We start from the raw sequence: 22,204 nt of genomic DNA, 5'->3' as shown, positions 1-22,204 counted from the left end.
GAACTCTTAAGGTTTCAGCATACCAAGACATTTTGGACAATTTCAGGCTCCCAACTTTGTGGGAACAGTTTGGGGATAGCCCCTTCCTGTTCCAACATGACTGTGCACCAGTGCACAAAGCAAGGTCCATAAAGACACGGATGAGCGTGTTTGGGGTGGAGGAACTTGACTGGCCTGCACATAATCCTGACCTCAACCCGATAAAAGTCCTTGGGGATGAATTAGAGCCGAGACTGTGAGCCAGACCTTCTCGTCCAACATCAGTGCCTGACCTCAGAAATCAGCTTCTGGAAGAATGATCAAACATTTCCATAGACACACTCCTAAACCTTGTGGACAGCCTTCCCAGAGGAGTTGAAGCTGTTATAGCTGCAAAGGGTGGACAAACTCAATATTGAACCCTATGGACTAAGACTGGGATGCCATTAAAATTCATGTGTGTGTAAAGGCAAGTGTCCCAATACTTTTAGCAATATTGTGTATGTATATGTATGTGTATATATATATATATATATATATATATATATATATATATATATATATATATATATATATATATATATATATACATACATATATACATATACACACACATATATCCTGTGTGTAAGCTCTAAACCAACTTTATGTGGGTTACTTATACAGGGCTCTGGACTCCATCCCCATCCCCATGTGACAGTGCCAGGCATCCACTGCTGTCATATAGTAGAGAGGGAGTGATTCACATGTTCACCCATCTTAGAGGTTTTGGGTATGTCACTTCTCCCCAAGTGAAGATGGGGAGAAAAATAAAAAGATGCTGTTATGGAGGTAGGTGATTAAAGAGGAAGTAAACCCTGATGAGTTTACTTCCTCTTTCATTCCCTGCAAAGGCAAAGCATAATGGACTACTATGCATCGCATAGTAGTCCATTATGTGTCACTTACCTGATTGTCAAGAATTGGGAATTCTAAGGATATTGGGGCAGTTGCTGAGGCTGCTCCCTTGATATCCACACCCAAAAATGTTTGTTGAGGGGACTATTGCGGTACTAAATAAATCATAAAAGACTGTTATAAAAAAATTACAAGTAATTTAATAAGGACAAAAAAATGAAATCCATCAAAACTTTCATATTGCTAAAATCATATACACCACAATTTAATAAACTACCGACGGGTAAGCCCGTAAGGTTTCTATTGAAGAGGGGTACAGAAACGTTTCCTCTACCGGTTTCGCGGCGAACCGCTTCTTCAGGAGGATAGTCTACAGAGTAAATAAAAATATTTGCAAATAATCAAATAGCAGCGAATCATATAATGACATAACAGAAGAGTTACAGTAATTTAAATAGCGAGGGGATCAGCTCACCCATAAAGGAGGAAGCAGTAGATCACAGGACCCATCGGTTTCCTCCCACGGCAGATGCGGGGGGTTGTAAAGGACTCTTCAAATTTAAACAGATATATATGATATGAGAGTTAAAGTGAGATGAGACATTAACCTATACACACCTAAAGAGCGATATATAGGTGAAAAGGGATGGAAAATAGACTGTGTATAGGGGCTGTAAAAAGAGCCTATAAAAAGGAAGTGTTTAATTGTGCATCCAAAGGTGTCCTACGCAAGAAAAAATTACCAAAGAAATGTGACCAAATTGGGAAGAAAAGGAAAAAGAAATGTGGAAAAGGGCAAACCACCACAAAAAATAGGGTAAAAAGGATATAAGTGAAACAAGTGTGAAAGTAAAAGCCAAACATACCGTTTGTGCTATATTATCCAGTGCACACCACCCATGTTCATAGAGAGAGATCGAACAGGGCAACACCATAGTAGCCAAGGAATACAAATGTATAGTGTGCAGGGCAGGTATCACCTACTATATATATAATACACTCCCCAAAGGGAGGAACTGGTAAGCATGTATGCACAGGTTGCTGTTGTAGATGGACACCACAGGTGTATTGCAGGTTAGCACACCAGGTAATCATGATAATTAATATGGTAATTCATTAGCCAGGAAACAAACATGAACCTGGGTATTGATCGCCATCTGTGGGGGTACACACAGAGCAATCACTTTAAGCACATATGAAAAAAGGCATAAAGTAAGATAAGACCAGGAGACCTAGGGTACTAGAGGTCCTAGTCATTGGGTACAAAAACAGCAATACTCTAACCTGTATAAACATGTCCAACAGCGCAACCCGGCATGTGGAGTCCTGAAAACTGCTCAACAGTGGTCTAACACAGACCACTATTTAAGCCCCCAACCCTTCCGGCATCAGCGTACGCCGCTAAACGGCGGCGTCTGATGTCACGGGGGTCCGCCCACCCACACCGCGCACTCGCACGGTCATGCAACCATCGCGCACGCTGATGCGGACGCACTGTGCATGGATGTGCGCACAGCGCATGTGCGCGCCGGAGGGGCCCATGGACCAAAAGGTCCGGGCGCATCCAGCACAAGAAGGACCCAAAATAAGGGACCCACCAGGGCGAGCGCACATCTGCCAGACAGGAGAACACAACAAAGGATCCAAGAAAAGACCCAAGCTTCCCCCTGGGGGGAGCGGATCTCCTTTACAGCAACACTATTCACAAAATACAAAAATAATATATAAACAATAATACTACAAACATCGTATAATCAAGGTAATAATGTAATAAACAAAGCATGGGAACAACCATACTTCAGTGTCACCAACGGCATAAGGAATGACAATCCCACTAGCTATCGTGGTGAAAAAATAAATAAAGTAAAGTAATGTATATCTAGATACAAAAAATAGAGGCACTCAAAAGAGACACCCACCACTGTTGCTGTTCAGAGGTTGGTGCCTCTAAAAAACGGGTGTGTTATCCACCCTGGGTGTATTATCCACCCCATGAATATAGCCATAGACTGAGTATAGCCTCGAATACAAAATATACGTAATACATATAACAGTACCATCATCCCAATTGATAATTGTCAAGAATTGGGAATTCTAAGGATATTGGGGCAGTTGCTGAGGCTGCTCCCTTGATATCCACACCCAAAAATGTTTGTTGAGGGGACTATTGCGGTACTAAATAAATCATAAAAGACTTTGTTATAAAAAAATTACAAGTAATTTAATAAGGACAAAAAAATGAAATCCATCAAAACTTTCATATTGCTAAAATCATATACACCACAATTTAATAAACTACCGACGGGTAAGCCCGTAAGGTTTCTATTGAAGAGGGGTACAGAAACGTTTCCTCTACCGGTTTCGCGGCGAACCGCTTCTTCAGGAGGATAGTCTACAGAGTAAATAAAAATATTTGAAAATAATCAAATAGCAGCGAATCATATAATGACATAACAGAAGAGTTACAGTAATTTAAATAGCGAGGGGATCAGCTCACCCATAAAGGAGCCAGCGATGTCATCTTCTCGGTGGGTCTCGCTGCTCCGCCACTGTCATTCGGCGAAGCCGCGATGACGTCACTCCCACGCATGCGCACGAGAGCCGCCACGCGCGGCATATCGCCATTGATGGCGGCGCGCCGCTGTCTATGGCGCATGCACAGGTAAGCCTTAATCTAGGCTTACCTGTAGGTCAAAGTGTGTTGTAAGGGTTTACAACCACTTTAAAAGACACTTTTAGATCAAGGTAGCTTTCAACAGCCAATTTTCGTTGTATACTTATTTGGAAGAATCTAAGAATAGCAAGCTAGGTCAGGATGACAGTGACGCAATAAATGGCTGACCTGTCTGGCTTAACTGTATAAATCCCTGGACTGGATGCATAGCTGCCTGTCTGCTAACAAGTTTCACTGTTCATTCACAGGCTGCAATGAAACATCAGGTTCCCCGCCCTGCAAAACAGGACTATGCAGTGTGACAGAGCTGTGTAAAAGTCAGGACTGGATGGATAGTTGGTCATGTCATGTACTAACAAAGGCCATACAGATATGAAGAGGGGGCAGAGAGATTAACTCACCAGTATGCTGCTTCTCCTTTCACTGTTCATTCACAGGCTGCAGAGAAAGGTCAGTTTCTCTGCCCTGCCAGACAGAGCTGCTCTGCATGGCAGAACTGTGTAAATGTCAGAACTGGATGGATAGTTGATCATGTCATGTACTAACAAAGGCCATACAGACAGGAGGAGGGGGAAGAGAGATCAACTCACCAGTCTGCTGCTTCTCCTTTCACTGTTCATTCACAGGCTGCAGAAAAAGATCAGGTTCCCTGCCCTACAAGACAGGACTATGCAGTGTGAGAGAGCTGTGTAAAAGTCGGGACTGGATGGATAGTTGATCATGTCATATACTAACAAAGGCCGTACAGACAGGAGGAGGGGCAGAGAGATTAAATCACCAGTCTGCTGCTTCTCCGTTCACTGTTCATTCATAGGCTGCAGAGAAAGGTCAGTTTCTCTGCCCTGCCAGATAGAGCTGCTCTGCATGGCAGAACTGTGTAAATGTCAGGACTGGATGGATAGTTGATCATGTCATGTACTAACAAAGGCCATATAGATAGGAGGAGGGGGAAGAGAGATCAACTCACCAGTCTGCTGCTTCTCCTTTCACTGTTCATTCACAGGCTGCAAAAAAAGATCAGGTTCCCTGCCCTACAAGACAGGACTATGCAGTGTGAGAGAGCTGTATAAAAGTCGGGACTGGATGGATAGTTGATCGTGTCATGTACTAACAAAAGCCGTACAGACAGGAGGAGGGGCAGAGAGATTAAATCACCAGTCTGCTGCTTCTCCGTTCACTGTTCATTCACAGGCTGCAGAGAGAGGTCAGTTTCTCTGCCCTGCCAGACAGAGCTGCTCTGCATGGCAGAACTGTGTAAATGTCAGGACTGGATGGATAGTTGATCATGTCATGTACTAACAAAGGCCATACAGATATGAGGAGGGGGCAGAGAGATAAACTCACCAGTCTGCTGCTTCTCCTTTCACTGTTCATTCACAGGCTGCAGAGAAAGGTCAGTTTCTCTGCCCTGCCAGACAGAGCTGCTCTGCATGGCAGAACTGTGTAAATGTCAGAACTGGATGGATAGTTGATCATGTCATGTACTAACAAAGGCCATACAGACAGGAGGAGGGGGAAGAGAGATCAACTCACCAGTCTGCTGCTTCTCCTTTCACTGTTCATTCACAGGCTGCAGAGAAATATCAGGTTCCCTGCCCTACAAGACAGGACTATGCAGTGTGAGAGAGCTGTGTAAAAGTCGGGACTGGATGGATAGTTGATTGTTTCATGTACTAACAAAGGCCGTACATACAATAGGAGGGGCAGAGAGATTAAATCACCAGTCTGCTGCTTCTCCGTTCACTGTTCATTCACAGGCTGCAGAGAAAGGTCAGTTTCTCTGCCCTGCCAGACAAAGCTGCTCTGCATGGCAGAACTGTGTAAATGTCAGGACTGGATGGATAGTTGATCATGTAATGTACTAACAAAGGCCATACAGACAGGAGGAGGGGGAAGAGAGATCAACTCACCAGTCTGCTGCTTCTCCTTTCACTGTTCATTCACAGGCTGCAGAGAAATATCAGGTTCCCTGCCCTGCAAGACAGGACTATGCAGTGTGAGAGAGCTGTGTAAATCACAGGACTGGATGGACCAAACTACAAATTATTTTGTGGGTAATATATCACCCATATATGTATGTATCTGTCTATTTAACTGTTTGCCTGGAGTTCCACTTTAAGCCAACCAAAACAGTCTGGACCGTCCATTCCCAGCTGTCCAGTGAACTCCTTGCACCGTTCTCCTGTATTCCCCTTCCTGCAATCCCTACAGAATGAAAACATCAGCTCTGGAGTCCATGCAGAAATCCAGTACAGGTTGCCGGTACATTACGCAGGGTTTTTTTTTTTTTTTTTTTTATTACGTTAAGACGTGCCCCCCCCCCCCCCCCCCCATCCCTTTTATTTTGGAGTGCGGAATCCCTTCCATACAGAGGACAGATGCAGGGATCTCAGAGCAGGCAACGCACATGATAGATCTGCAGAGTAATTAGTGAGTGTTTTGTATCCTCCCTCCCATCCAATGGGATTGAGATCCTGTCTCTCTTTCTCTCCTGGCAGCCTTTCACCCCCTGAAGGAGTTGGATGCGTTTTGTTGGAGTCAGTCGACGCGCAGCCCCCTCCGTGTGTCAGATGAGAGCTGGTTGCTGCTCCAGTAAGTGCAGCTTCGCACACACACACACATATACACACACACATACACACACACACACATATACACACGCACGCACACAGCAGATGCCTGCAGTGACAGCACTTGACTCGGGCTGCCCGTCTGCTGGACCAGCGACGCAGAGATGCAAAGCTCATCCTGACCCGTCAGCCCTCGCTTCACCTGAGCCCACCCAGGGACCGTGCAAAGCGCAGAACAGGGGACCTTGCCAGCAGGTACGTCAGCACATATATATATATATATATATATATATATTTCTTAAACGTTGTTCTAAATCTATTAATAATCTCTGCAGCTGCGGCAATAGTAGCACCGCATTCCAATGCAGGCATATTTAAAGGATCATTCCACCCAAAAATTGCATTTTAGTTGTAGGTGAGTGCAGGTGGGCTGGATCCCCCCCCCCAGCCCCCCCAACACCGCCTGCTTCATATATCACTTGGAGAGATGTACAACTCCGGCAGCGATATTCTCCCAACACCCACGCCATGGAGTCTTACTCCTCCTGCTGCATCCAGTTCTGTTGCTGTAGGGGTTATGATGACTATAACCCTCTCTATTTGTCCCGGTGACAAATTCTGATGCATTTTCTGTAAGGAAAAGTACAACAGAGGGAGTGAGACCTTCTTCTAGCGGCAGCTGCAGGGGAAGGAAAAGCAAGCGGGTGGTTTAACCCACCCAGTGCCGAAATATTCGTTTAAGGTGGATTAACATGGAAGGGGGAGATAGCCTTTTTTCTGAGAGATTAGGTGAAGGTACTCCCCCCCTTCCGAGCCACTCCTTGTCTCTGTCCCCTACTCACCTCTGAGCACGATCTTCTGCAGCCAGCACTAATAGATCCCCCAGAAACAATAGATCCCTCACAGGAACAATAAATCCCCCCCACCAACAACGGAACCCACTCTACAACAAAATACTCCCCCAACAACCATAGACCCCCATGTAACAATATAGTAGATTCCCCTGGAGCCAGCAGCAATTGACCCTCCAGCAGCCAGCAACAATAGACTCTTCCTGCAACAGTAGGTCCCTCCCCCCCAGCAACAACGGAACCCACTCTACAACAAAATACCACCCCAACAACTATAGACCCCCAATGTAACAATATAGTAGATTCTCCTGGAGCCAGCATCACTTGACCCTCCAGCAGCCTGCAACAATAGACCCTTCCTGCAACAGTAGGTCCCTTCCCCCCCAGCAACAACGGAACCCACTCTACAACAAAATACCACCCCAACCACCATAGACCCCCAATGTAACAATATAGTAGATTTGCCTGGAGCCAGCATCACTTGACCCTCCAGCAGCCTGCAACAATAGACCCTTCCTGCAACAGTAGGTCCCTTCCCCCCCAGCAACAACGGAACCCACTCTACAACAAAATACCACCCCAACCACCATAGACCCCCAATGTAACAATATAGTAGATTTGCCTGGAGCCAGCATCAATTGACACTCCAGCAGCCAGCAACAATAGACCCTTCCTGCAACAGTAGGTCCCTCCCCCCCAGCAACAACGAAACCCACTCTACAACCCCAATGTAACAATATAGTAGATTCCCCTGGAGCCAGCATCAATTGACCCTCCAGCAGCCTGCAACAATAGACCCTTCCCACAACAGTAGGTCCCTCCCAGCAACCATTGATCTCCACAGCAACATAAGATCCCCCCAGCAAAAATAAATCCCCCTCCAGCAACAATAGACCTCTCTAGCCAGAAATGATTGTATACTAGAGGTGCCGGAACTGCGTTCCCCCATGTTCCCGCTGAAAAAAAGCCCTGGACCCTATGAGCTGTGAGAAATGATATAGAACAAAATAAAAGTTGACCACTGATTGGTTAGTACGGCATGCTGTTCTCTTCAAATGGCTCATGGCCTGTCCAGTTGGTGAGATCTATATACTTTTTCTCAATAATCGTCAGCCTTCAGGACATGTCCATTTTCTCAGCCAAGCAAAAGACAATCGTTTTAAAGAATTGACATAATTTCTGTCCTTTTCTGGGTGCAATCCATATTATAAGTCTCATACCAGCTAGCATTAACTATATCTATATCCACTGGAACCAATGTGTGCCTTGCAGCCTGGCAAGCTAGCAGGTGCCCACATTTACATGCATTTTACTGCAGCTGCCACCTGCTCTGCTCCGAGGTCTGGGCACTGACTGGCACAATCAGGATTTCAGCTCTAGTGCCCCCTCTGTCTGCATTGCACAAGGTGACTGTTATGTTAGAAAGTTGATTGGATGTTATATTAGAGACAGTAGAAAGGTATTGACTACAGTGAAGATTGACTACAATATATATATATATATATATATATATATATATATATATATATATATATATATGTGTAGAGAAAGAAGGAAACTACAAATTCCAGCAGGTACAAGGGAATGACTACAGTATATATATATATATGTAGAGAGAGAGAGAGAAATAGAAGAAAACTACAAATCCCAACAGATACAAGTGATTGACCACAACATATTTATGTAGAGAAAGAGAGAGAAAAAGAGGGGAAATACAAATACCAGCTGGTACATTGGATTGACTATGGTATAAACATGTAGCGAGAGTGATAAAGAAAATGAGGAACTACAAATCCCAGCAGGTACAAGGTTGACTGCAGTATATATATGTAGAGAGAGAGATAGAAAGAGGGAAATTACGAATCGCAGCAGGTACAAGGGATTGACTACAGTATATACATTTAATGAGACATAGAAAGAGGGGAACCAGGGCCGTTTTTAAGGCAGGGCAAAAGGGGCAGCTGCCCTGGGCCCCATCATTGTAGTGGGGCCCAAAGCAGCTGCCTCATACTTGCCAACTATCCCAGTTTAAATTCCCTTATCCCTTGAATTTTTGGTCCTGTGCTGTGTCCCGATATCTGAGTGTAAACTTCTTCTGCTGCTGCCTAGCTTTATGTAAATAGTCATGGACTGCGGCATTGATATGTAAATAGAGGTGGCATTCATATGTATATAATGTCCCCCTGAGGTCACATCCACCATCACTTCTGCTGAATGCTGCCCACTGGGGAGGTTAAGGATCATGCTTGAAAGTCCTGTCTGCGACTGTGGTCATTAAGCCTAACATCAGCCAAGCAAATTGGAGATGAAACCCTTCTTCCAAATAACACGGTGCCACGACACCCTGCATTTTGGTGCATGTGAATACACAGGAAGGCAGTGAGGAGATGATGTGATGTAACCTTTAGCAACCAATATGTGAGCAGTAATGATGTGCACTAACCTCTTGCAACCAATCAGTGAGCAGTAATAATGTGCAGTAACCTCTAACAACCAATTAGTGAGTGGTATAGATGTTCGGTAACCTCTAGCAATCAATCAGTGAGCAGCATTGATGTACAGTAATCTCCAGCAACCAATCAACAGGCAGAAGTCATTTGCTGTAACCTCTAGAAAATAACAGTGAGCCATAATGTGTGCTGTAACCTCTATCAGCCAGTCAGTGAGCGGTAATGATACATTGTAACCTCTGGCAACCAATCGCAATTGCTGCCTGATCTGATTCAGTAAACTGATTTAGCTGCTATTTACTGTATGTCTCAATGCATGTGGAGAGGGAAATTGTGTGGGAGAGGGGGCCCAAGAAAATGTTTGCCCAGGGTCCAATCAATATTAAAGACGGCCCTGAGGGGAACTACAAATCCCAGCAGGTACAAGGGACTGAATATAGTATATAAATGTAAAGAACAATAGAAAGAGGGGAACTACAAATTCCAGCAGGTACAAGAGACCGACTACAGTATATATAGTTGTAGAGATAGCGGGAATGAGTCGAACAACAAATCCCAGCAGGTATAATGGACTTACTACAGTATATACAGTATATACATGTAAAGAACAATAGAAAGAGGGGAACTACAAATCCCAGCAGGTACAAGAGATTGACTACAGTATATACATAGAGAGAAAGAAGGAAACTACAAATCCCAGCATGTACAAGGGATTGCCTACAGTATGTATATGGAGAAAAATAAACAACATATTGCAGGAGTAAAAGAGATTAAATACAGTATACATATGCAAAGAAAAAAGGAACTACAGATATCAGCAAGCCCAAACAGGTTGGAGTAATGCAGACAGACCACAATAAAGCTATGGCTTCAGCAATTTGGTATGCAAATCATCATTGTATTATAGTGTAGCACTAACCCCAGAAGAAGCTGCTGGTTTGATTGGGCTTACCGTTACCTTCTTCACCTCGATTTGCGTGTCTACGCGTTCCTGTGTAGATGGCCCAGAAACTTCTGAGACTGACGACAGATCCACTTAAAGGGATTTTTATTTGCAAGAACATAGATAAAGAACAGTCTCTCAGTATAGGATCAGAGGGTTAGGAGGAAAGTCCAGGTACTCTAAGCCCTTGTACACATGGTCGGAGATTCCGACAACCAAATCCGTCTGAGTAATTCCGACGGATTAATTCCGGAAGAGGTCGGGAAGTGATGTTGCATACACACGGTCAGACTAAGTTGTCGGAAAATCCGATTGTATATAACGTGATGACGTTATTTCGTTACGACGGGACTACATTCAGGCTAGTAGCCAATAGCTTTGGTCTAGGAATTTGATCAGAGCATGCGTGGCACTTTGTCCGTCGGAGTAGGCTACACATGATCGGAGTATTTTGTCATAAAATTTTATCGGCAAGTTGGAAAACTTGTTCCGTCAGATATTCCGAAGGAAACAGTCCGATGCAGACCACACACAGTCGGAATATCCGACAAAACGGTCCGATAGGACACATTCCGTTGGAATCTCCTTAGTGTCTTAGTGTCAAAGTCAATAATAAAGAACTTTCTTACTTTGACTAAATCCAGAGACTAACCATTCACAGCTGGATGTTCACTCTAGTTGTATAGTCCCTCTCTCACAAGGCCTAGCAGCCAACAGGGTGCTTAAATCAGGAACAAGTCTCTGCCACAGACTTTGTTGTAGAACATGAACAAGGAAACTTGAATACTTGTAGTGTAACACTCATGTGGTACCAGTATCTTTCAGCCGATTTGGCGATACCTCACGAAATTGCATTCACTTAGGTCCCTCAGCCTCACCAGGCTCTTGTTAAGAAGCCAACCCGTGCGTGGCCTTCTTCTGAAGAGTCCTCCCCTGGATAGCTACGAAGTTGCTTGGCCTCTTCACAACCGGAGATAGCACCGGACCACCTCCGAATCCTTTCCTTTGTTTCCTTGCCTCGGGCTAGCCAGCCCCGAGACATAAAGTCAGGTGGATCCGCACCCCAGGCCATAGCCTTCCTGGGGGCTGGTCAGGAAGACCAGGACCATGGAGTCAGAACATACTTCCGGACCGAAACCCCGAACCACGTGACATCCGCATCTTAAGTACCCTCTCCCAGAAAGTACAGCAAGAGTGACACTCCCACTGGGCTGGGTCTGAGAGAAAGTAACCTTAAAGCACCCAACTAGACTGTGTTTCCATGCCTGCCACAAGATACAGCCCCCTATGGCCAGACTGAACACCCTATAGTCCATTTAGACTGATGCTGAGGTCAAAATTTAGAATACTTATACCTGAACCAAACTGCAGTTCAGGTGTAACTTTAAATTTCAAAACATATAGCGTGTGCTCTTCAGGAGCTGGCGCTACAATAGTATAGTATATCATTAGCTTTGCTGCAGCCACTGACTAAATGCATTGGATTATTTCATGAGTACAATACATGCAGAAATATTTGCATATTAGCACAGAGAGGCCTGATGGGACTTTATACAAAAGCAAATTGTGCATAGTAGATCTAGAGACTCTTAGCCCCTGTACACATGGTCGGAGATTCTGCCAACCAAATCCGTCGGATTTTGTCCGTCAGATTTAGTCTGACGGATTGTGTCCGAAACTGTTGCATACACACGGTCGGACTAAGTTGTCGAAAAATCCGATCTTTCAGAACATGATGACGTAATTTAGTTACGATGGGACTAGATTCAGGCTAGTAGCCAATAGCTTTGATGTAGGAATTTGATCTGATAATGCGTGGCACTTGGTCCGATCAAAATTCTCTACACATGATCGGATTACGTCCGACCGGCCCAGTTGGTCGGGAAATATTTCCAACATGTTGGAAAATTGGGTCGGACGGAGATTCGGACGGAATCAGTCCGATGCATACCACACACAGTCGGATTATCTGACGACACGGTCCGATAAGACGCATTCCGACGGATTCTCCAACCGTGTGTACGCGGCTTTAGAAGTTTCAGTATATTAATTTCCAGCTGCTCAGGTAATGTTACCCCGTTGGCCCTGAACAAGATTTTTTTGGTTGAAGGTAAGCTGATCTGTGATATTTGCTCTTTTAGATTTAGAAGTGTTAGCATACCGTTTATACAGATATAGGTGCAACAGTCATTCTCATATATTACACTGCGATTACTAGTTCTGCCAGATGGTGGTGTTGTGTTTGATGCTTGCATGATATAAGGTTCTTCCTAGCGGAACTATATGGGTATGATGTCATTACCTGTTTCTCTCAGTTCCTCTGTACACAGAGACTTAGCTTCCAAAGTACAGTCCCTCACACTGCCATTAGTCCAGACCAGGAGCAAAACACTCACTACTCCTATAAAAGGTCACGCCGTCATGGGATAAGCACTAATAACTCCAACCCTCGCTGCACAGACTCCACAAGGGTGCCAAGCACCTTCTCTACTCCACCATCCCGCTCTCTCTTCACCCCAGCTCTTACATAGTTACATCTATACATAGTTAGGTTGAAAAAAGAAAGTCCATCTAGTTCAACCAATACAAAAAACAAAATCATACAATCCCATATTCACAATCCTTCACCCACAGTTGATCCAGAGGAAGGCGAAAAACCCCAGCAAAGCATGATCCGATTTGCTACAGCAGGGGAAAAAAATCCTTCCTGATCCCCCGAGAGGCAATTGGATTTTCCCTGGATCAACTTTACCTATCAATGTCAGTATCCAGTTATATTATAAAAATTTAGGAAATAATCTAGGCCTTTTTTTAAAAGAAATCTACTGATCTGGCCAGAACCACCTCTGTAGGGAGTCTAGTCCACATTTTCACAGCTCTTACTGTGAATAAACCTTTCCATATTTGGAGATTAAGTCTTTTTTCCTCTAGATGTAAAGAGTGCCCCCTTGTCCTCTGTGATGACCTTGAAGTGAATAACTCAACATCAAGTTCACTATATGAACCACTTATGTATTTGTACATGTTGATCATTTCCCCCCTTAAAAGAGAATTTAAACCTCCATCTTCAAGTTGTACCTATTGGCAATTGGCAAAAGGAGATAGTTTGGGACTTCGTGTGAAGCAAACGGCTGAACTGGACAACATGGCAGTGTCTGGCGGGTATAAAATAATAGATAGCCTAATAGTGTCATACAGGGGCGGACTGACCATTCGGCCACTCGGGCAGTGCCTGAGGGCCCCCGGCCACTAGGGGGCCCCATCAGGGTTGCCAGCCTCAGTAAAACCAGGGGCAGTATGTAAAAATCTGTGTTTTTTTTACATCTGTCTCTGAAATGTCTCTTACCGACATCCTTTTGGTCTAAAAATCCAGAGATTATAGCTGCCCCACCTCTCCAGTACCTTCTCAGCCATTAGAAGCATGTCTATGTATACTGTGTGATTGTATACTGTGTGTGTGTATACTGTGTGGCCCCATAATCTCTGTTTGCCTGTGGGCCCTATAATCTCCTATTTCCCGGGGGCCCCATGAGTTTTCAGTCCGCCCCTGGTATTATATCATGTACATAATAACATAGCATGAGCCAATTGCATGATAATATGGTTTTATTACATATGAATCACATAGTAAGAAGATAACATAGCAACATGAGGGTACATGACATTAACAACATGATAAAAAGGAAACCGGCAGACTCTAAAATCTATGTTCACATATTGTATCAGGTCCAAGACAGCTTGGTATAGGCCAGTGACGGCGAACCTTGGCACTCCAGATGTTTTGGAACTACATTTCCCATGATGCTCAACTACACTACAGAGTGCATGAGCATCATGGGAAATGTATTTCCAAAACATCTGGTGTGCCAAGGCCCCCCATCGCTGTTATATGCCAATAAAAACAACACAAAAATATAAATTAGTTTGATATCACTCTTGGATTCTAAATCATAATGAAGGCATCTATATAGCTCAACGCGTTTCATGCATAACCTCCAATCTTGAGGAGCAGATGCAAAAATCAGTATCTATAAACATATTGTAAAATTAATTAATATGACTGGCCAAAAAAGGGGGGGGGGGTGAGAGAAAGATTGGTATAGATAATTAGGGTGATAACCATGAATCACCCATAGGTAATAGATAAACTGTGAGTGTAGGTAACAGTGCCATGGGCTGGGACTGACTGGGGGAAAAGGCATAATCAGTCCTGGGTGAACCCCTAGTCAATTGCGTTATTATTGTCACATTGTAGGTCATATGGGGTACTGCTCCCCAGGAACGTCTGTTCCCTGCCGTCTTTCCACCATTTTGCCCCTGGGGTTCACCACCTCAGCTCCCAGGACTGATGATGCCTTTTTCCTCAGTCGGTCCCAGCCCATGGCGCTGTCACCTACACTGACAGTTTATATGTAAGTTACCTATAGGGGATTCATGGTTATCACCCTAATTATCTACACCGATCTTTCTCTCACTCCCTCCCCCCTTTTTTGGCCAGTCATATTAATTAATTGAATTTTTTTTATATATACCGATTTTTGCATCTGCTCCCGACCATTGATGGTTATTAATGAAATATATAGATGCCTTCGTTATGCTTTATAATGCAAAAGTGATATCTAAACATTATATTATTATGTTGTTTTTATTCGCCTATACCAAGCTGTCTTGGACCTGATACAATATGTGAACACAGATTTTAGAGTCTGGTGGTTTCCTTTTTATCATGTTGTTAATGTCATGTTATTATGTTACTATGTTATGTTCTTACTATGTGATTCATATATAATAAAACCATATTATCATGCAATTGGTTCATGGTATGTTATTATGTACATGATATGACACTATTAGGCTGTCTATTATTTTATACCTGCTAGACACTCCCTGTTCATGTTGTCCAATTCGGCCATTTGCTTCACACAAAGTCCCAAACTCTCTCCTTATGCCAATTGCCAAAAGGGATGGAGGCACTTGATGTTCCATGTCTTGGCCTCATATAAAGTCCCAAGCCTCTCCTTTTTTCCTTAGTATCTATAGGTAAGCCTATAATAAGGCTTACCTATAGGTACAGTAAATATCTCCTAAACTTGCACTGTTTAGGAGATATTTACTTTGTACTTCGCCAATGATGTCATTGGCGCATGCGCTGTGAAGAAACGGCCCTCTGTGCCGTCTCTTCACTAGCGAGTGGCGTGACTTGCGTGACAAGTGATGTCACGTGACTCTGGCCAGTCATCTTAGCTGAAGTCCGTGGCACCGGAAGGAAGAAGGGCGAACATGGATGCGGCCTCCAGTGGGGATGACGCAGGCTTTGTTTGTAGGTGTCACATAATGTGCTAGCATACGATGCATACTAGCACTTTATGCTTTTACTTTCTCTTTAATCTCCTCTTCTCAAGAGAAAATAAATTCAATTCCTCTAATCTTTCCTCATAGCTGAGCTCCTCCATGCCTCTTATCAGTGTTTTTGCTCCTCTCTGCACTTTCTCCAGTTCCCGATATCCTTTTTGAGAACTGGTGCCCAAAACTGAATTGTATATTCCAGATGAGGTCTTACTAATGATTTGTACAGGGGCAAAATGATATCTCCCTCTCTGGAGTCTATACTTCTCTTAAAGTGATTGTAAAGTCTATTTAAAAAAAAATAACAAACATGTTATACTTACCTCCTCTGTGCAGCCCTGATCCTCCTCTTTTGGGGTCCCTCAGTGGTGCTCCTGGCCCCTCCCTCCTATCGAGTGCCCCCACAGCAAGCAGTTTGCTATGGGGGCACCTGAGCAGAGCTGCAGCTCTGTGTGTCCATTCAGACACGGAGCTGCTGTTCGGCCCCACTCCCTCCCTCTGCCGATTGGCTAGCTGCATACCTCCCAACATTTTGAGATGCGAATGAAGGACACCTATTAGCAAGAGTATGTGGACACCCCCTGCCAAGCCACCTTAACCGCTTGCCGACCAGCCGCCGCAGTTGTACTGCGGCAGAATGGCACGGGCAGACGAATCGCCGGTATGTTACGTCGCTACTTCTGGGGGCCACAAGGGGCGCGTGCGCACCCACAGCTCGCCCTCAGAGCCGATGCGAGTATGGGCTCCCGCGAACACTCGTAACAGGACAAGAACACACAAATCCCGGTTCTCTAAGGGGACAAGTGACATATCGTGTGTTCATACAAAGTCAGTCCCCTCTCCCCTTCAGTTAGAACACACAGGGAACACAATTAACCCCTTGATCGCCCCCTAGTGTTAAACCCTTCCCTGCCAGTTAAATTTTTACAGTAATCAGTGCATTTTTATAGCACTGATTGCTGCATTAATGCCAATGGTCCCAAAAATGTGTCACATTTGTCTGATGTGTCCGCCACAATGTCGCAATCATGATAAAAATTGCAGATCACCGCCATTACTAGTAAAAAATAATAATAATAATAAAAATGCTATAAATCTATCCCCTATTTGCAGACACTATAACTTTTGCACAAACCAATCAATATACTCTTTTTGCGATTTTTCTTACCAAAAAATATGTAGAAGAATACATATTGGCCTAAACTGAGAAAAAAATAGTTTAAAAAAAATGGGGCTATTTATTATAGCAAAAAGTACAAAATACAGTGTTTTTTTTTTTTAAAGTGATGCTATTTTTTTGTTTATGGCGCAAAAAAAACAAAACACAGGGATGATCAAATACCACCAAAAGAAAGCTCCATTTGTGGGAAAAAAAGGACATCAATTTTGTTTGGGTGCAGCTTCGCATGTCTGCGCAATTGTGAGTTAAATCGACACAATGCCGAATCGCAAGAAATAGCCTGGTCATTCAGCAGCCAAATCTTCCGGGGCTGAAGTGGTTAAAGTGCTCCTGCTGAGACTGGTAAAGCTCGCAAACTAGCGTTCCTCTGCTGCTGGCTGCTTAAAGAAACACTATCACAGAGAATATTCTATTCTGATAACTGCATAGCATGGGGTTGTTTCATGAAATTACATTAATGATATTATTCACTAAGCTGTCTTTGGGCCAGATTTTATGAATTTGAATGTCCCAAGATGAAACCAGTAAAGCCTCATCTTGCACTGATGAGAGCTAAGAAGCCTGAAATGGCTGTATGCAAACTCAGACCCCAACAATAGACTTCAATACAGCCAAAAGGGCCTTCAAGCTGGAACCAGCAACCTGTACCTTCATAGAAGTAGCAGCAGTTTCCACTAGCAATAGCATCTCTGCTAGAAGCATTTTTTGCAAGTTGCCCTTTCATAGGACCTCAAGTGGCAGACATTCCCTAGCCCAAGCATCATTTCTCCTTCCCCTGGGAGGCTCCCTGAGCCCGGGGCTTCCAGAGGCAGAACCACTCTGAACAAACAGGATCTTTCTGCTCCCAGGCCTCTGCTCCAAGCACATGCATAGGCCCCCGGCTAAGTCTTTCACACACCCTCCCCAGGCCGCAGCATGGGGGAAAGAGAAAGTTTGCATGGTCCTTCCCAATATGTATGCTCTCCCTCAGCATGTGCAGAAGTGACAATAAACTTCCTACTGGTTGAATCAGGGAAATATAAATATTCATAACTCAGCATCACTGTAGCTTCTCACTCTATTGCCAGAGGTACCAGTAACTCCTACTGGCAGCAGAGGTACCAGTAACACCTACTGGCTGGTGCAACAGTAACATTTTAAATGTTACACCCTAATACGGGTGTAACATGCTACAAAAGGTGAACTGATCCTTTAAAAGTAAAAGTCTAGTCAAATATAAAAACAAAACGTTCAACTACATCTGCACCCATACTAAAAGGGGCGGCCCATCCATTAGGGGCACCCGGGCACCACCGCCCCTACCCTCTCCACCCCCTATATGCAGTAGATAGATTCATGCATAGCATGAATCTATCCATGGGCACTGCGGCCACCCCTATTCATGTGTTCGGCCCCTTTCTGGTCACCATGTATATGAATTAGAGCGGGCAGGTTTTTTTAAGAACCTGATTAGAGCCACAGGGCCTCCGAGAGTCATAGAGATGACCAGGGACCAATCGGTTCCCCAGAAATTTCTATGGTCAACTTCTGGCACCGGTGGATTCCTTCTCCAGCTCAATTATCACACTGGCGAGTCGGTAGACGTCCTCCCCCACCTCCTGTAAGAATGATCAATCGGCTAAACTGCTGCTATGATTGTTCTTACGGTGCAGGGAATCGCTTGGCTGAAGGGAACGATGCGAGGTTGATGCCTGTGGGTGAAGGCATCAGCCTGGAATAACCACTGAAACGGAAGGAAGTGCAGCGGGAAGTGGTTAAAAGAACTTTCTGCCTCTGGAGGGAGCTACCGTTTTGTAAACTCTGTTACATTCCTGTCTGAAAAGGGCAGCGAGTGATACAGACATTTTGTTTAAAAGGACAGAATTGCAAGATCATGTTTACTTGAAAACACATCATGGCAGCTACTGTGTGGTGTGTAAATAGGTAACTGCCTCGGTAACCTGCCCCAGTGTCAGTTGTTCTCAGTCTTCCGGGGCTTACATTGTTGTCCCAGAACAGGAAAATCTCTGCACAGGGTGAAACTAAGTGTGTAAAATGTCACATTCTCGGCTCCACCGATGGCATATGAGAGTGTAATCATCACAAATATTATTACAGGTAATAATCCCACGACTTACACTCATAAAAATACAATATTTTCACAATAATTTTTCTTTTCTTTTTTTTTCCATAATTTTTATTGTTTTTTTGGATAATTTGTACAAGCAAAAAGTTATCATACAGAATGTGTCAAACAACATTTATATTGAAAGAATGGTAAATACAGTATATGCGGTTCATCTGATAATAATTTGTACTCTTAACGCAATAGTAATTGTTAAGAATGGATAAACAGTTGGACTATTTTACAGTTTAACTGCTTGTCGCCGCCCACTGTCAAATGATGGCAGGGCGGTGCAGCTCTCCTTCTGGGACGCCGTCATATGACGGCGTCCCAGAACGGCTACACTCGCACGCCCGCGAGGGCACGCAGCGCCGTGATCGTGGCCCCGCAGTGTTGCTAGGCCAAGGTGCGACCCCAATCTCTGGAAAGAGCTGCATCCGCGGCTCTTTAACCATGTGATCGGCTGTGTCCAATCACAGCCGATCACATGTAAACAAGAAAGTGCCGATAATCGGTGCTCCTCACCTCACACTGACAGAGTGTGTGGCCAGGAGAGCCGATCAGTGGCATCTCCACGCAGGGGGACATCTAGGCATGTAATTAGGGCACTGATCATCAGTGCCCTGATTACAATATTGCAAAATAGTGTCACAAATAAGTGCCCATCATTGCTCACCAATGCCAGCTATAAGTGCCAACCAGTGGCAGCAATCAGAGCCCACCACTGCCCATAAGTGCCACAATCAGTGCCCATTAGCGATGCCAGTCATTGCTGGCTATCAGTGCTTCCCATCAATGCCCATCACTGTTGTCAATCAATGCCCATCAGTAATGCCTATCCGTGCCACCTTTCAGTGCCCACCAGTGCTGCCTATTACTGCCCATCATTGCCACCTAACAGTGCCCATCAGTGCCGCCTATCAGTGCTCACCAGTGCCACATATCAGTGCCACCTAATCAGTGCCCATAAGTGCCATCTCATCAGAGCCCATAAATGCCACCTCATCAATTTCCATCAGCTCAGCCTATCAGTGCCCATCAGTGCCGCCTCATCAGCACACATCAGTGAAGGCGAAAAATTACTTAGTTACAAACTTTACTGACAGAAAAAAGTAAAAAACATTTGTTTAAAGATTGTTGGTCTTTTTTTTTTTTGTAAAAAATAAAAAAAAACAGCAGTGATTAAATACCACCAAAAGAAAGCTCTATTTGTGTTAAGAAAATGATAAAAAAAATTGTTTGGTCACAGTGTAACACAACCGTGTAATTGTCATTCAAAGTGCGACAGCGCAGAAAGCTGAAAAATGCCTTGGGCAGGAAGTGGGTGTAAGTGTCCGGTGGGCAAGTGGTTAACATTTTAACAATTCGAGATTCCCTGTCAAAAACCCATTCTAACTGAGTAATTTAGAGTATAATAAAATAAGATGAAAATAAGAATAAATTAAAGAAAAAAAAATATAAAAATAAAGAATAAAAAAACAAAAGAATATTAAAATAAAGAGGGAAGGAAAAGTAATGACTGAAACTGTTGAGATAAATTATTTACAACATGCCTCTGCAAATCCCTTTGGGAATTATTCTATAGCTCCACATAGCTTCTTATTTCGAGCTAGAAGGTGCCCTGACTCTGTTTTTTTTATTTTTATGGAATTACCTGAATATCTAAAAATGCTGAAATGATCTTTTTTGCTTGTCAGACCTTAACATAAAATAAAGTTCCCCTATCAGAATGGGTAGATCTGTGTGTAAATCCTGCTGGCAGATGGTCACCTGTCAGGGAGACCGGTCATCTTGTTATGCAGAAATGTGACCCGGGATACTGGGAGCAGATGTCACCCATGCAGAACTATACCATCCCGACAATCAATGCCACACAACAAATGTGACCACAACACACTTTATTATCTCTCCGCTTCTATCCAGAAAACCAGCACATTGTAGTATATGTGGCTTAGGCTGTATGTTCCAAACCAGAGCCATAAATTGATCACAGTTTGCTACGGAAGTGACGTTCCGTCACCGCCATCTTGCTACACCCCACACTCGTCCACAGTAAGGATACACTAAGAAGGGGGGAAGCGGACATGTTGTTACACCCACCGGAGTTTCGCATTTTACACATATTTATAACAGTAAAGTCAGTTTATATAGTGAAATACAGGACTTACAACTCCGTCTTAGATCTTTCATTTTAAAAGCAGCGGCAACCATGCTCCCCTCAGGTTTGCTAATTTGACAGAAGTTCGCTGCTTTTAAAATTCAACATCTAAGCAGTCAGACGGAGTTCTAAGTCCTGTATTTTGATATAGAAACCCACTTTACTGTTATAAATACGTCTAAAATGCAAAACTCCGTTGGGTGTAACAACATGTCCGCTTTCCCCCTTCTTAGTGTATCCTTACTGTGAACGAGTGCGGGGTGTAGCAAGATGGCGGCGACGGAACGTCACTTCCGTAGCAAACTGATGGGTCACCGAATACGATGGGTCGCCGATTATGTGGTTACACTGGCACTCAGTGGAAGGGGTAATAGTCATGCTGCATGCTCATCTAAACAGGACCAGACCAGGGGTCTTCAAACTATGGCCCTCCAGTTCAGGAACTACAATTCCCATCATGCCCAGTCATGTCTGTGAATGTCAGAGTTTTACAATTCCTCATGGGGCGTGTAGTTCCACAACAGCTGGAGAGCCGTAGTTTGAAGACTCTTGCCATAGACCATTTATATGGTGGGGTGGGGTGTGAGAGAGAAAATAGATATGAGAGATGAAAAGAAAAGGGACAGAAGAAAGTGAGCAAAAGAGAAGAGAGATTGGAGAAAGTGAAAGAGGAAGAGAGGGAGAGACAAGGGCAGGGAAAGGTGGAGAGTGAGAGAAAGGGAGAAGTAGCGATGCACCAATACTTTTTTTTTTTAGCACTCGCCAATACCAATTACCGATACCTACCGCAACTGTTTTGTCTACACTTAAGCTGTCAACAATGATACAAAGCGTTGAAAAGTTATTTACAAATGAAATGATTTTTGAATCTTTTTATTTTGCGCTTTTTTCACTGTGAAATGTGCAAATATATGTTAACGATGTAAAAATATTAACGAACAAAACAACCAAAAAACAACTTTAAATTATTAATAGTTTATAAAATAGAAGTGAACAAAACAAAAATCAGCAGGAAAATAATAATTAAATGGAGAAGGAGAATAAGGAGTTAA

The 22,204-nt window shown here is 43.8% G+C and overlaps 1 protein-coding gene and 1 long non-coding RNA gene across 2 annotated transcripts in view; one reads left to right on the top strand and one right to left on the bottom strand.

The window, feature by feature from the left end:
• Window positions 1–1,114: 1,114 nt before the first annotated feature.
• LOC143925526 (uncharacterized) lies at window positions 1,115–1,931 on the bottom strand. Its single transcript, XR_013262025.1, has 3 exons — window positions 1,743–1,931; window positions 1,352–1,427; window positions 1,115–1,246 (listed from the first exon to the last, which is right to left on the bottom strand). It is a non-coding gene; the product is annotated as an uncharacterized LOC143925526 (long non-coding RNA).
• A 3,982-nt stretch (window positions 1,932–5,913) lies between these two features.
• Window positions 5,914–22,204, top strand: part of LOC143924878 (testis-expressed protein 2-like) — an 80,253-nt gene continuing 63,962 nt past the window's right edge. The window contains exon 1 of the mRNA XM_077449383.1: window positions 5,914–6,375. The gene's annotated coding sequence lies outside the window, so the exon portion shown is untranslated. The remainder of the gene's footprint in view (window positions 6,376–22,204) is intronic.

The sequence above is a fragment of the Lithobates pipiens genome, unplaced genomic scaffold (assembly GCF_037356315.1).
Source record: "Lithobates pipiens isolate NorthernLeopardFrog02 unplaced genomic scaffold, aLitPip1_a1.2 Scaffold_22, whole genome shotgun sequence".
Taxonomy (NCBI): Eukaryota; Metazoa; Chordata; class Amphibia; order Anura; family Ranidae; genus Lithobates; species Lithobates pipiens.
Note: the sequence above shows the minus strand (reverse complement) of the source record. Positions and strands in the feature narration are given on the sequence as shown.